The 12,467-nt window shown below is 45.4% G+C and overlaps 1 non-coding gene across 1 annotated transcript; it reads left to right on the forward strand.

Annotated features, from left to right (window-relative positions):
• Positions 1-11,227: 11,227 nt before the first annotated feature.
• On the forward strand, positions 11,228-11,360 carry LOC139021341 (U11 spliceosomal RNA). Its single transcript, XR_011473461.1, has one exon. It is a non-coding gene; the product is annotated as a U11 spliceosomal RNA (small nuclear RNA).
• Positions 11,361-12,467: the final 1,107 nt, after the last annotated feature.

The following is a 12,467-nucleotide window of genomic DNA, read 5'->3' on the forward strand; positions in this document are numbered from 1 at the left end:
TCGATTTTTTAACCAAAAAAAAAAAAAAAAAAAGAATGGGCTGAAGAAATGCATTTCTGTGGATAAGCACCCACCACTCTCCTCTCCACGTGAAAATGATATTCTCCCTTCCTCATCTGTCGGTGTCCCTTTTCCCAGCTCCCACTAAGCCCCAGCACTTTGAGTGGTCTGGCCTAGAGGCAAAAGGGAAGAGGACAGAGGCCCTGCCATACCCCAAGGCCTCTTTGGTCTCTAGAGGTACTGACACGATGCTTAGGGGCAGGAGGGGGCCTTGGGGGGCCATTCTTGAGACTGCACCTAAGAAGGGAGGCCATGTCCCACCCCACCTCTTGTTTCTGGATTCCTGCTCCCCTTTGGGTGTTGGTGTGTTTTCATGTTCTTTATGGAAAAATGGACACACACAAAAAAATAGAGAGAGGTATTTAACTGCAATAAACTGGCCCCATGTGACCCCACCTTGAAAAAAAAAAAAAAATGAACATCCGTCATCTAGCAAGTGTTTCCCAGGCAGTGCACCAAGTTCCAGCATGTGAGGAGATGTGATCCTAGTGCTCTGGGGTTTTAATTCCAGATCCAGACAGATTCGCTTTGCTTTGATGAGCAACTGATTTTCCTCACTGGTAGGCATACTTTTCACAGGAATATAGCTCCATCCCAAGCAGAAGACGACGCCCTATACCCGAGTCCAGCCTCATTTAGGCATTTAACATGGGTCTTCAGGGAATTGGCAAGAAGGGAGAGGACAACTTGGTCAGCACAACTGGGGAAACAGGCATCTTCAAAGCCAGGTGGTGAGTCATGAGAGTCCTGTCCATAGAGCATGGGCTGCCCATTTGTCACAGCTCACAGCTCCAGAAAACTAGGTGTTTTCTCCACTCTGTCACAGAGGGATGTGCCTGACATGTATCTGACATCTCATGTGTGTGTGTGTTTTAAATCTACTTGAAACAGATCCAATATATGAAGATCCGAGTGTGAAAAAAATACTTGCCGCCCTATCTGGTTTGGCTCAGTGGATAGAGCTTTGGACTGCAGACTGAAAGGTCCCAGGTTCGATTCTGGTCAAGGGCATGTACCTTGTTGCGGGCACATCCCCAGTAGGAGGTGTGCAGAAGGCAGCTGATCGATGTTTCTCTCTCATTGATGTTTCTAACTCTCTATTCCTCTCCCTTCCTCTCTGTAAAAAATCAATAAAATATATTTTTTTTAAAAAACACTTGCCTTTAATTTTTTTCATCCTGCTGCAAATTCCTAAAACGTTATTACACTAGTGTCTCCCATCAAGGAGCTGTGAAGACATTAAGCATCACTGATGTCAGAATTCAGTCTACCTGAGCAGGTGAAGTGAGACCACACCAAATGTATGATAACCGAGTGTAAAAGCTTAGGGATTTTACAAAAGGGAAGGTCACTCCAGGCCCAAATTGGCTAAAAGGACTTAGAGTAGAGAGTGCTGAATAGTGTTGAAAGAAGGTAGGATTTAGAAGCAGAAACACAGGCATACCGTTTGCTGATAGCAATGACAGCACCTGCCCTGGCCAGAACTGAGGGGAACAGGGCTCTGTAATACAGTGGGGACTTATTATGGGAAAAGAGAAGTAAATATGTTACAATGGGGAGTCATTTTAGGGTCTTGAGTAGGAGTAACAGGATGTTCCTTAGGTTTGGTGAGAACTCACCCCAGGATTCCTTTAAAGAACGCTGCTCCCCTTTGACACTGAGCTTATGATTTCATCTGCACTCACATTTTCAATATCCCATCTCAGTGGCCCCCAACTTATGGACCACAGAGTTATGGCAGAGGTCCCTGAAGTCAGATAAGCACTGCCTAGAGAATGACTTGCTCCTGCTGTATTGCCACTGTCTTGTTCTAATATACGTAGATTGTGTGAGACATAAAATGCAAATTCACTCAAAAGCAACAGTAACCTGAGCTGCCCCAGGCACCAGCCTATAGCCACACATGGAGTCACTTTAACAATAACCCAAATGTCACTGGCTCCAGTGTCCCCGCTGTTCATGCAGGACTTGAGCCTCCATAAAATACCCTTCATGCATTTCTAGCTCCCAGGGATTTTATTTGTACCTGAGTCTGAAAACTAGTCCGATCTCTCCAGCCGGCCACAGGGTGGCGCTCTGCCTGCATGGCTCCCTCTCCTGCTCCTTCACGCACCGCATGCCTGGGACCCCAGCCAGGCCAAAGCTGCAGGATGGTTTGTATGGAGTAATAGGGGGAAATGCCTCGTTCCTCTTTTCAGCTACCATTCCCAAAACGGTCATATTTGTGCCCCACACAATATTTTACTGAGGGCTTTTTCGAAAAACAGCTCTTCCACTTTTTACTTATCGCCCCTAAGCCATCAATGAAACCTGTTTTCTTATGTAAAACCAACGAAGTGTGTTCGTCAGGAAGAAGAACACCAGGGACAGATCCCATTCTGTGCTCACAATCATCCCTCCCATAATCTGCTGTCACAATGCACATCCTCTGTGACCCAGCAATTTAAACTTCTAAGTGTGCAAGGAAGCAAACGTGTAGGAGGATTTTCAATGCAGCTTATTTGCAAGAGTAAAAAGGGAAGAAGAACATAAACATCTGGTACAGAAAGGGTTAAGTTAATTACGGCACACTCTTGGTAGAATATTGGCAGCTGTTAAAAACAGTGAGATCAGCTTAGAAGTATTGCTGCAGGAAGTCTCTGTGATTGTTTTAAGTATGAAGTGAAACCAATCAATCAGAAGACATTAGTTATAGTGCACCCCCATTTCAAAAATGGGAGGTAGTGGCAAACGAGAAATGTGCATCTGGATACTATACCTCAGAAACAAACCCTATGGAAGTATTGACAAAACCCAAAATCCCATTCCTAAAGGGAGGTGGTTTCTTACTGCTCAGGCCCTGTATGGAACTGATCCGGGAGGCAGTAAGAGACGAGTGGTAGAGTCCTCAACGGGCCAAATTGTCTTCATGAGACAAGATGCAGGCAGAAGCTTTGGATGGAGAAGGTCAGCCTCCCTGGAAGTAGGGGGGGGGGGGGGGGGGGAAGGAACCTGAAGTTTTTAGAAAGAGAGGCAATGGAGATCCTGGAGCAGTGGCTGAAGACTTGGACCATGGGAGAGAAAGCTGGGTGAAGTAGGGTTCAAAATACTAGCTACCAGTTATAAAATAAAATAAGAAATATTAATCATGCTCTGTTAACCATGATTGTTTTGTTCTGATTAATGAAAGCACATTTTTGCCAGCTGGGAGTTGTACACCCTGGGACATAGGAGTTAACATGGGAATGCAGTCAGTCCATCCTCCCGTCCTGAGAACCGCCTATCATTATGGAAAGATTTACAACCTCATGGCTGAACAATCTGGTCCTGGAGACACCGGCTCCTTACAACCCCCAGCCCCTATTGCCTGTAATCTGGTCCCTGGGTGCCCGCATGACTTGTAACCTGTAATGATTATACCGTGCCTACTTTCCCATGCCTGTAATTCCTACTTCCCCACATAATCTTTGTCCTTCTACCCAATAAAAGCAGCTGGCTTAGGGGGAGAGGCTGAGCAGATTTTTGTGGATGACCTGCTGCTCTCCCATCCTGCTGGCAGTATTGGAATAAACGCTCATATAATGATTCAACCCTATCTCTGCTTAATTGATTCAAGTAGTGACAGGCAGCCCAGACCCATTGGTTGTCCAGTTTTAAAACCACAGTAGGCAGAAGCCCACAGAAGATCAAGGCAGCCTCTAGTCTCTATGGCTGCCCCATTAGCATCAGCCTTTCATGAGGCCCTACAAGCAGGTCTCTGGCTGCTGACTGGCAGCAGGTGTGAGCCACAGGAACTCTGGGAGTTTGGGCAGGAGGGGCATCTGCTCAGGAGATGCCAGCCCAGGAGGGTCTCTCAGGGTTGGACAACCCTAGCAGGAACGCATGCAGGGTGGCTTTTCCCCTGAGATAAGCAGAAAGGAGTGAGAGCACCAGGAGTCACTAGCCTGGAGTCAGCCTGGTGGCCTAGCGACCTGGAAGTTTGCTTAGGGAGTTGGTTCAGACAGATCTTGAGCTACCCTGTTTATCCAGCTGTGTCTTAGAGTTTTGCAACATCCCAACACCACATTTAATAAAAATGAACAATATATCCCCCCTCCCCTCTGTGGTTTTATTTTTGTCAGATCTTAACTGGTACTTCCTTTTAGAACTGAAGTTAAAATATTAAGAAATTGGCAAAACACACTGTTTTGCCAGTTGGGTATTGTTTGTCTTTTTGTTCACAAAACCTAAATCATAGCTGGCAATATCTATCCTACTCTTGTTTACCTGTTGTTCTTCTAAGAATATGCATATGAATCTAGTTCCCTGCTCCCTGGCACTTAGGAACACTGTTTAGCTAAGTCTTTGCCTCCCTCTTCTGTTGAAAAGAAGAATAACATACAACAAACATTTATTTGAAAAAACATTGGAGGAAAACACGCCTCTAGGATGTTCACATAAGCTATGTAAAATGGCTTTGTTGTTGTTGTTAATTCCACCCAAGAAACTTATTTTTCCATTGATTTTTAGGGAGAGTGGAAGAGAGAGGAAAAGAGAGAAACTTTACTGTGAGAGAAACACATCCATTAGTTGCCTCCTGCACCAACCTGACCAAAGTTGGTCCGGGGAGAAGCCTACAACCAGGGTATGTTCCCTTGACCTGGAATCAAACCCGGGACCCTTCAGTCCGCAGGCCGACGCTCTATCCACTAAGCAAAACCAGCTTTTAAAAGGGTCCAGACCTGGACAGCATGGCTCGGTGATTGAGTGTTGATCTATGAACCATGAGGTCACATATGCCTGGGTGGAGGGCTCAATCCCCAAAACGGGGACATACAGGAGACAGCCAGTCAATGATTCTCTCTCATCATTGATGTTTCTGTCTCTCTCTCCCTCTCCCTTCCTCTCTGAAATTATATTTTTAAAAAATTTAAAGGGTACAGTATTACAGCATTATTATGCATAAAACATTAGAATTAATATTTCCCAGAAAAAGTAAACTTTAAATCAGATAAGATAAAATCAGGACAAATTGCACTCACTTACCTGAGGAGGTGAGCATAATCAATGGGGTGATGCTTTGGTCACTGGACTAAAAGATTCAATATTGATTCCTTCCCCCCTTTCAGTAAAATATAAAACTCCTTGTATGCTGAAGTATTGTTGGAGTCCTGTATCTTACAAGGATGTATGTGGCAAAGGCATAGCAATTTATTTTAAAACTTTCTGTTAACAGCTGTAGAGATGGCTGTATTTGCACAATCTCACCAGGCAAGAAATAGAAAAAAACAACAAGGTTTTCTGCTAAGTACCAGAGTTCTCAATCATAAAACTAAATATTCCTTTGCAAACACAGTAATACCCTAAAATAATCAGTTATGAACTTCAATTCAGTGATGTGCAGGAAATGTTGAGTTTCTAAAAGGCCCAAACACAGTGGAAGATTTCTTTAAGGGAGTTTTTCTTTCTGAGGAAGTCTATGCACTGTGGACTATTGTCATAAGGCCCCGCTGGGCCAGTCTTATTTATGAGCTGTTTCCCCAGTGGGGTCATCTGGTGTTTACACAGTGCCGCTCCTCTTAATTAGGGTGACTGCTATGGAGCATTGCGTGAGGCACTCAACATACATACATGCACTGACAATGAGTTAGCATCATCCTCACGTCTCACGTGGGGAAACTGCAGGTGAAAAGTAACTTACCTGAAGTGGCAAGGTTTGGTGAGAAGCAGAGCAGGATGCATCCTAGAGGGTGGAACCTCAAAGTCTGTGCTTTTGAAGGCACCACCCACCGCCTTTTTTAAACGCGCTCCCCTAATTGGCAGGAAGGCATACAGGAGAGCAGTAGTTCCCGGGAATGAGAATCACCTGGGGAGCTTGTTCACTGGGCTGCCCAAACCCCTACCCTGGAGGTTCTGACTCAGTGGGCCCAGAAATTGGCTTGTTAACAAGTGACCCAGGTGATTCTATCATCAGAGAACTATGGGAATGATCTTAGGCCAGGGGTCAGCAAAGGAAAGGGCCAGAGAGTATTTCTGGTTTCTGTCACAACTTCTCAGCACAAAAGCAGCCAGCGGTGCCCTGGCTGGTTTGGTTCAGTGGATAGAGCGTCGGCTTGCGAACTAAAGGGTCCTGGGTTTGATTCCGGTCAAGGGCACATGCCCATGTTACGGGCTCGATCCCCAGTGTAGGGCGTGCAGGAGGCAGCCGATCAATGATTCTCTCTCATCAGTGATCTTTCTATCTCTCTTTCCCTCTCCCTTCCTCTCTGAAATCAATAAAAATATATTTAAAAAAAAAAAAAAAGCAGCCAGCAGCAATTCAGAAACGAATGGGCCTGGCTGTGGTCCAACACTTTACTTACAGAAAATAGGTGGCTGGCTATCGTTTGCTGACTCCTCTCTTAGACCATTCATAATACCATGAAAAAAAGAGACACTAATGCTGCTACTTGTCACCTTATTAAGGCCATGACTCAATCATGAAGTTGGTCTGATGAAAATCTTCCCAATACCGTGAAGCAGCACCCTCATCAGGGAATAAAGTGAAGGTTGTGTCTTCCCTCCCTCTTCAGGGAGCAGCACTTTCAGTATCTGATGCAGGTTTGGGACCTTCCCTGTCTGCGCTACTCATGACGCAGGGAGGACATGAGGAGGTCAAGCACAGGCAGATGAGCGAAGTTTTCACCTCAGCTGTTGGTGAATGCGCTGGGCGGAGTTCTAAGGCGGCCTCCAAGATTTCCATCCTCTGGTGAATACACACTTTGTTCCCATTATCCAATCACACATTAATTTAAGTCCTACTCTGCAGGGATTTTGCAGATGTAATTTAAGTCCTAAATCAGTAGCCCGTAAGAGAGGGAAGCCCTCCTGACAGGCCTGATCAAATCAATTGAGCTCTTTAAACCTGAGTGTGGAAGTCAGAGACAGGAACCGAAAGCAAAATGAGAGGAGGAATCAGTCTGCGGATAGTCTCCATCGCTGGCTTCGGTGATGGAGGGGCCCTGTGGCAAGAAAACTGGGTGTCCTCTAGGAGCTGGGAGCTCCCTGGCTGACGGACAGCAAGAAAAGGGTCCTCAGTCCTCCAACCATAAAGAAACAAGTTCTTCCAGCAACTGAGTTTAGAAGACGCTGAGCCCCAGAGGAGCGCCTGCTGTGGCTGATACCTTGACATCAGCTGGTATAACCCCAGCAGAGCAGAGAGTCCAGCCACGTTGTGCCTGGACTTCCAGAAACTGAGATAATAAAGTTATGTTTGGCAAACCTCTCAGTTTGTGCTAATTTGTTACAAAGGAATAAAATTTAAAAATTTAAAATTAAAAAGGCTAATACAGAGAGGCCCAGGGGTTTGATTTCTGAATGACTGCTGAGGATTTTTCAGTCCAACAATTTCTGGGTTTAAATATAGATGGGCGTGTCCCCTTAGAGCAAGCATGTCAAACTCAAAGGCTAACACGGGCCAAATAAATGAGGCTTGCGACCCGCGGGCCGAGAGTTTGACGTGCTTGCCTTAGAGCTATCTGCATTCCTCCTGTCTGGGTTCTCCCCTGACTCAGGCCAGTGTGCCTTTCAGGAATATGCTGATCAAGAACGCCTACTGCGATGAGGTTTATCCAAGACCAGCGTGCAGCTTATGTCCACACGCCTGTCATGTGCAAACCATCAAACTGGATATTGGGGGTGGATAGATGATAAAGGATGAAAAGATAAACAAGGAGTTTACATCTCGGAGGAGGGCCAGATGTTTGGAAAATTAACTGTCAGGCAGGTATTATCATTGAAGCGTAAGAAAACCATAGAGGAGCTCAGAAAGCAAGGCAGTTAATTTTGACCAAGGAAAGGGAATTTACACGAGAGGGCACAGTCTAAACCAGAGAATAGAAGCGTACAGTATTTGGTACGTGTAAGATGTTGGCAGAGATTGTGGAGGGGCTTTCTTTATACAATGGGCCCCCAAGGCCCCCCAAACTCTTCCTGCTTCCTGGGAATTAGGAGCGCTGACCACCAAGTAATCTTTTGGGGCACCTACTGATAGATTCTTCTCTCGCGCTCTCTTTCTCTCTCTCTCTCTCTCTCTCTCTCTCTCTCTGATGACTGATGCTTAGCTGAATTCATAGGAGCATTTAATTTGCCTGCTATCCTCTGGGAATGCCCCTGCTAAATGCATGAAAAGTCACCCAACATCAAAGACCATTCAGCCATGGATGTGAGAGCTTCTGTCACCTTCTACAGCTGACAATCCCCAGTGTCCCCTTAAAATTTTTCCCAGTGCAAGATACAGAGGTGGGGAGGGCTGGAGGGAACGAGGAGCTTGACTTAACACAGTGCAATTTCTATTGGCACCGGCTTCAAGCAGCCTTTTAACAGAGATGTTTAATTGATCTTTATTGAGCAGAACCTTCCCTTCTGCTTATAAAAGGAATGATCACTCTTCCCCCTGGTTCTGTCTGAGGAAGTTAATAGCGCCACTTTTCTCTCGTGGCAGAGATACTTAATGGCCGGGAGACTATCATAAATAGAGTTTATTGTCCAAAATACAAGCCACGTTCTAATCAACCTTTGCGCTGAGATTGCTTTGCTTGTGTCTGTTGATTTTTAGAGGGGCTTTTCCCAACTGACAAGCGCATTTTTCTTGCCACCCGGTCTGCTGTCCAATTAACAAATGCCGTTAGCAAACTAATCTATAGGCCTTTGCCAAAGACTCTTGAGAATGCCGTAATGTGTATCGATTAGATCCTCTTGTGCAGTAGTTCCCAGACAGGCCGAGGGCTCAGCCATAACCGTCTGCACACACTGTACAGGAATATTTGACAGGTAGAAAGTCGGTCATTGTAATACCTCCAGAATTCAGTTAAGCTAGAGCTACCGCTTGGTAGTGATTGAGAGGAAAAGGAATACTTTCCAAGTTGCTTTGGTTCATTTTTCTAAAAGGCTTTATTGATATTAGCATTACCCCTTGAAATAAGCTTGGAACACAAACAGATATTAGTATTTCCATTTTACAGCGGGGACACTTTGTGTTCAATGTTCCTACTAGCATGCTATTTGAGGAATAGATTTGGCAGTAAACTAGGGGCTAGTACTTGCTGCTACTTTATACTATTATCATTTGGGGATTTGTTCTCGAGTTATGGATTTTCTGGGTCTTGTTTTCTTTCTTTCCTCCTTTTGGCTGCTGGCTTTGCTCACCTGCCACCTGCCACTGCCTCACCACTCCTCCAAGTTACTATCTTGGCAGAGCAGGCACCGTGGCCATAATGTTTCTAAACTAAATTTTGAAATCTGTTTTATGAAAAATACAAGTGTACTTAAGTGGAAAAAAGGATCAAATTTTGAGACCATGATTTTCTAGAAGAATCTGAGATATATGATCCCTCCAATAGTGTGGTTCTACCTTATCCCCAAAGGGCTAAGAAAGGAAGGTGTGGGAAGGGACTCACCTACCATTTACTGACACAGTTAATAGAAATGTAACTAACACAGTATAAGATCTTGGCTTACAGTCTCACCTTGAATGTGAGGGGGGAGGAAGGAGGCTTTATACCTGCGAGGTTGGCTTTCTCCCTCCCCCCCCCCGCCCCCCAGTTTTATTGTGATATAGTTGACACACAAATTGTATTAGTTTAATATGTAAAAAGTAATAATTTTATGTATGTGTAGATTGTTAAATGTTTGCCACAATAAATTTAGTTAACATCCATCCTTCACATAGTGATAATATTTTTCCTTGTGATGAGAACTTTGAAGATCTACTCTCTTCACAAAACTTTCAAGGATACAATACAGCATTGTTAACTAGAGTCGCCACACGCTACATTATATCTCCAGCACTTATTTATCTCATAACTGGGAATTTGTACCTTTTGACCCCCTTCACCCATTCCCCACTCTACTCCTGCCTCTGGTAACCACTAATCTGTTCTGTTTCTATTCAAGTTTTTTTCAGATTCCACATATAAGTGAGATCACACAGTACTAGTCTTTTTTCTGACATAGTATAATGCCCTCCAGATTCACCTGGCTTATTTATTTATTTATGTATTAGTTCGTTTATTTATTCATTGGTTCTAGAGAGAGGGGAAGGGAGAGGGAAAGAGTGAGAAAGAAACATCGATGTGAGTATGATCCCCTGACTGGGGATCAAACTGACAACCTTTTGGTATAGCAGTGGCCGGCAAACTGCGACTCGCGAGCCACATGCGGCTCTTTGGCCCCTTGAGTGTGGCTCTTCCACAAAATACCACGTGCAGGCGCGCATGTACAGTGCCATTGAAACTTCGTGGCCCATGCACAGAAGTCGGTATTTTGTGGAAGAGCCACACTCAAGGGGCCAAAGAGCCGCATGTGGCTCGCGAGCCACAGTTTGCCGACCACTGGTATATGGGACAATGCTCCAACTGAGATACCCGGCCAGAACTGTTTTGAAGTTTTCAAAGGCTGGGAGTTTAGGGGGGGTCTTAGAAAAAGATATCAATAAAATATTCATCAGCTTTATATGGTGCACCAAAATGAGATTTATTCCTTTAACTTCATCTGTCCTAGGGTGTGGCTGTCAAATGGCACTAATTGGATTTCTGCTATCTATCCTCTGGTTGGGGAGAAGTGTAAACCAGTTACTCCTAATTTGTCCTTGGTTAGGGAAGATAGGATTTTGCGGTTTGGTTTACCAGATGTCCGTAAACTGTTGGCCATTTGACTATCTGTCTCAGTTTTCCTACTCTACTTGTCCTGGCTCGCTAGCCTGTCTCTCTCTGAGATACTATAAGGAACCCGAGGGCTGACTACACCATCAATGTTCAAGCTTCCTGATCTCAGCTGCCTGTGAGGCTTGAAACTCACCTCTCTCCCCCCTGAGGTGAAGATTATGAAAATAAGACCCGTGCTGATTTTTCTGATTTTCTAGTCCAATCATGAATGTGGCAGGCATGAGGTGCTAATAACATTTTTTTCCTCCCTCATTGCTGAAGCAATAGATAAAACAATTTTATAGTTCTTTCCCCTATCCCTAAGCAGGCAGTATTAATTAGAAAATAAAGCAGTGACAGGGTGCGCGTTAATGAGCTATTAATGCCTGCAATGGGTGCCCAGCACGGCCTGGAGCCAAAGGCCAAGCGATTTCCACCGCCCGGTAAGCGCACTAATAGCCAATTAAAGTCCATCCTGAATGGCTCCTTTCTCCTGGTCGGGTGTTCTTCCCATTTAAAAAGTTGTGTAAAAGGGCTTCTGTCGTGAGTGGCACACGTAGGGCAGCTTGATTGCTCTGTGTGCGGAATCGACATCAAGAGATTTCCGAAGCATGATTTTTTGTGTCTGAGCAGCTGGTGATCGTTGGCCCTGATGCCCACTAAAGAATAAAAAATTGTGAAGTTTCCAAGTAAGCAGAGGTTTGTTTTAGTGTGTGTTCCATCTCTCTTCTTCCAATAAAAGGTGAATCCGCCCACAGAGAAAGGGGAGAGATCAAAGGGAAGGGCTGGCATGACAGGTGACAGGATGGACACATCTTCGGAGCAGTCCTTTGACCCTGTTGGCTGGAGGCAAGAGGCCCCTAGCGGGGAGTTATTTACGAATTTCTTCCCTGTGCGTCTAAGCTGCAGGAGGGAAGGAAGCTGACATTTTTGTTGGCGCTTTTGTTTTAGAAACCGACACTTGTCTTCTAACTATACCTGTCTCCTAATGAAAATAAGAGCTAAGCTCCAGTGCTGCTGTGGGCATGCATCTATGATCTCATGCAATGGGCGGTACCCTGGTTATTCCCACGCTGCTGATGGAGAAACAGTCACAGAGAGGTTCAATAATTTTTCTGAGATCACACATCTAGAGGGTGGGAGAGTCTGTTTTTAAAACCAGATGTCTACCTCCAATTCCAGGAGCCTGGAACTGGACTCAGCCTACAGATCTCTTCTCCTCACCTTGACCTGGTGGGACAGGCTCTTGTCCGAGAGGGACGTAGGTTAGAGTATTTACATTGCTGATGTTTTCTCCCCACCGGGGCAGATGTCTTGCTTTTCCAGGAGGCCGGGAGAAAGGCAGAAGGGCCTTGCTATTCCAAGTGTGGCCCACAACCCAGAACTATGAATCAGAACCTGCATTGTAACAAGGTCTGCAGGAGAGGTGTAGGCACATTAACGTTTGAGAAACACCACGCTGGAGTTCCGGTGTCCCATCCTTCGGGTCATGCTGTTCTCTGTAACTAGTTGAAAGGAAGCAAAGACTCAGTCTATACCTGCTCGGCCTCAGCCACCTGGATAGCACACGAGCTCATTTAATCCTCCCTAGAACCTGCCGAGGAGACGGAGGGTCAGAGTGGTCAAGCACCCAAGCTTCTGCAAAAGAACATGATCAAGACACATTCGAGTCCAGAACCCCCTCGAGAAGGCCCCTGGACACAGGATAGACCGCAGCAACTCAAACCATGGCTCAGGAGGGTGGGCCAGGGTCTGCTCTATAGACAC

Source organism: Myotis yumanensis, unplaced genomic scaffold, assembly GCF_028538775.1.
Source record: "Myotis yumanensis isolate MYYU_CA2020_CCGP unplaced genomic scaffold, mMyoYum1.0.hap1 SCAF_12, whole genome shotgun sequence".
Classification (NCBI taxonomy): Eukaryota; Metazoa; Chordata; class Mammalia; order Chiroptera; family Vespertilionidae; genus Myotis; species Myotis yumanensis.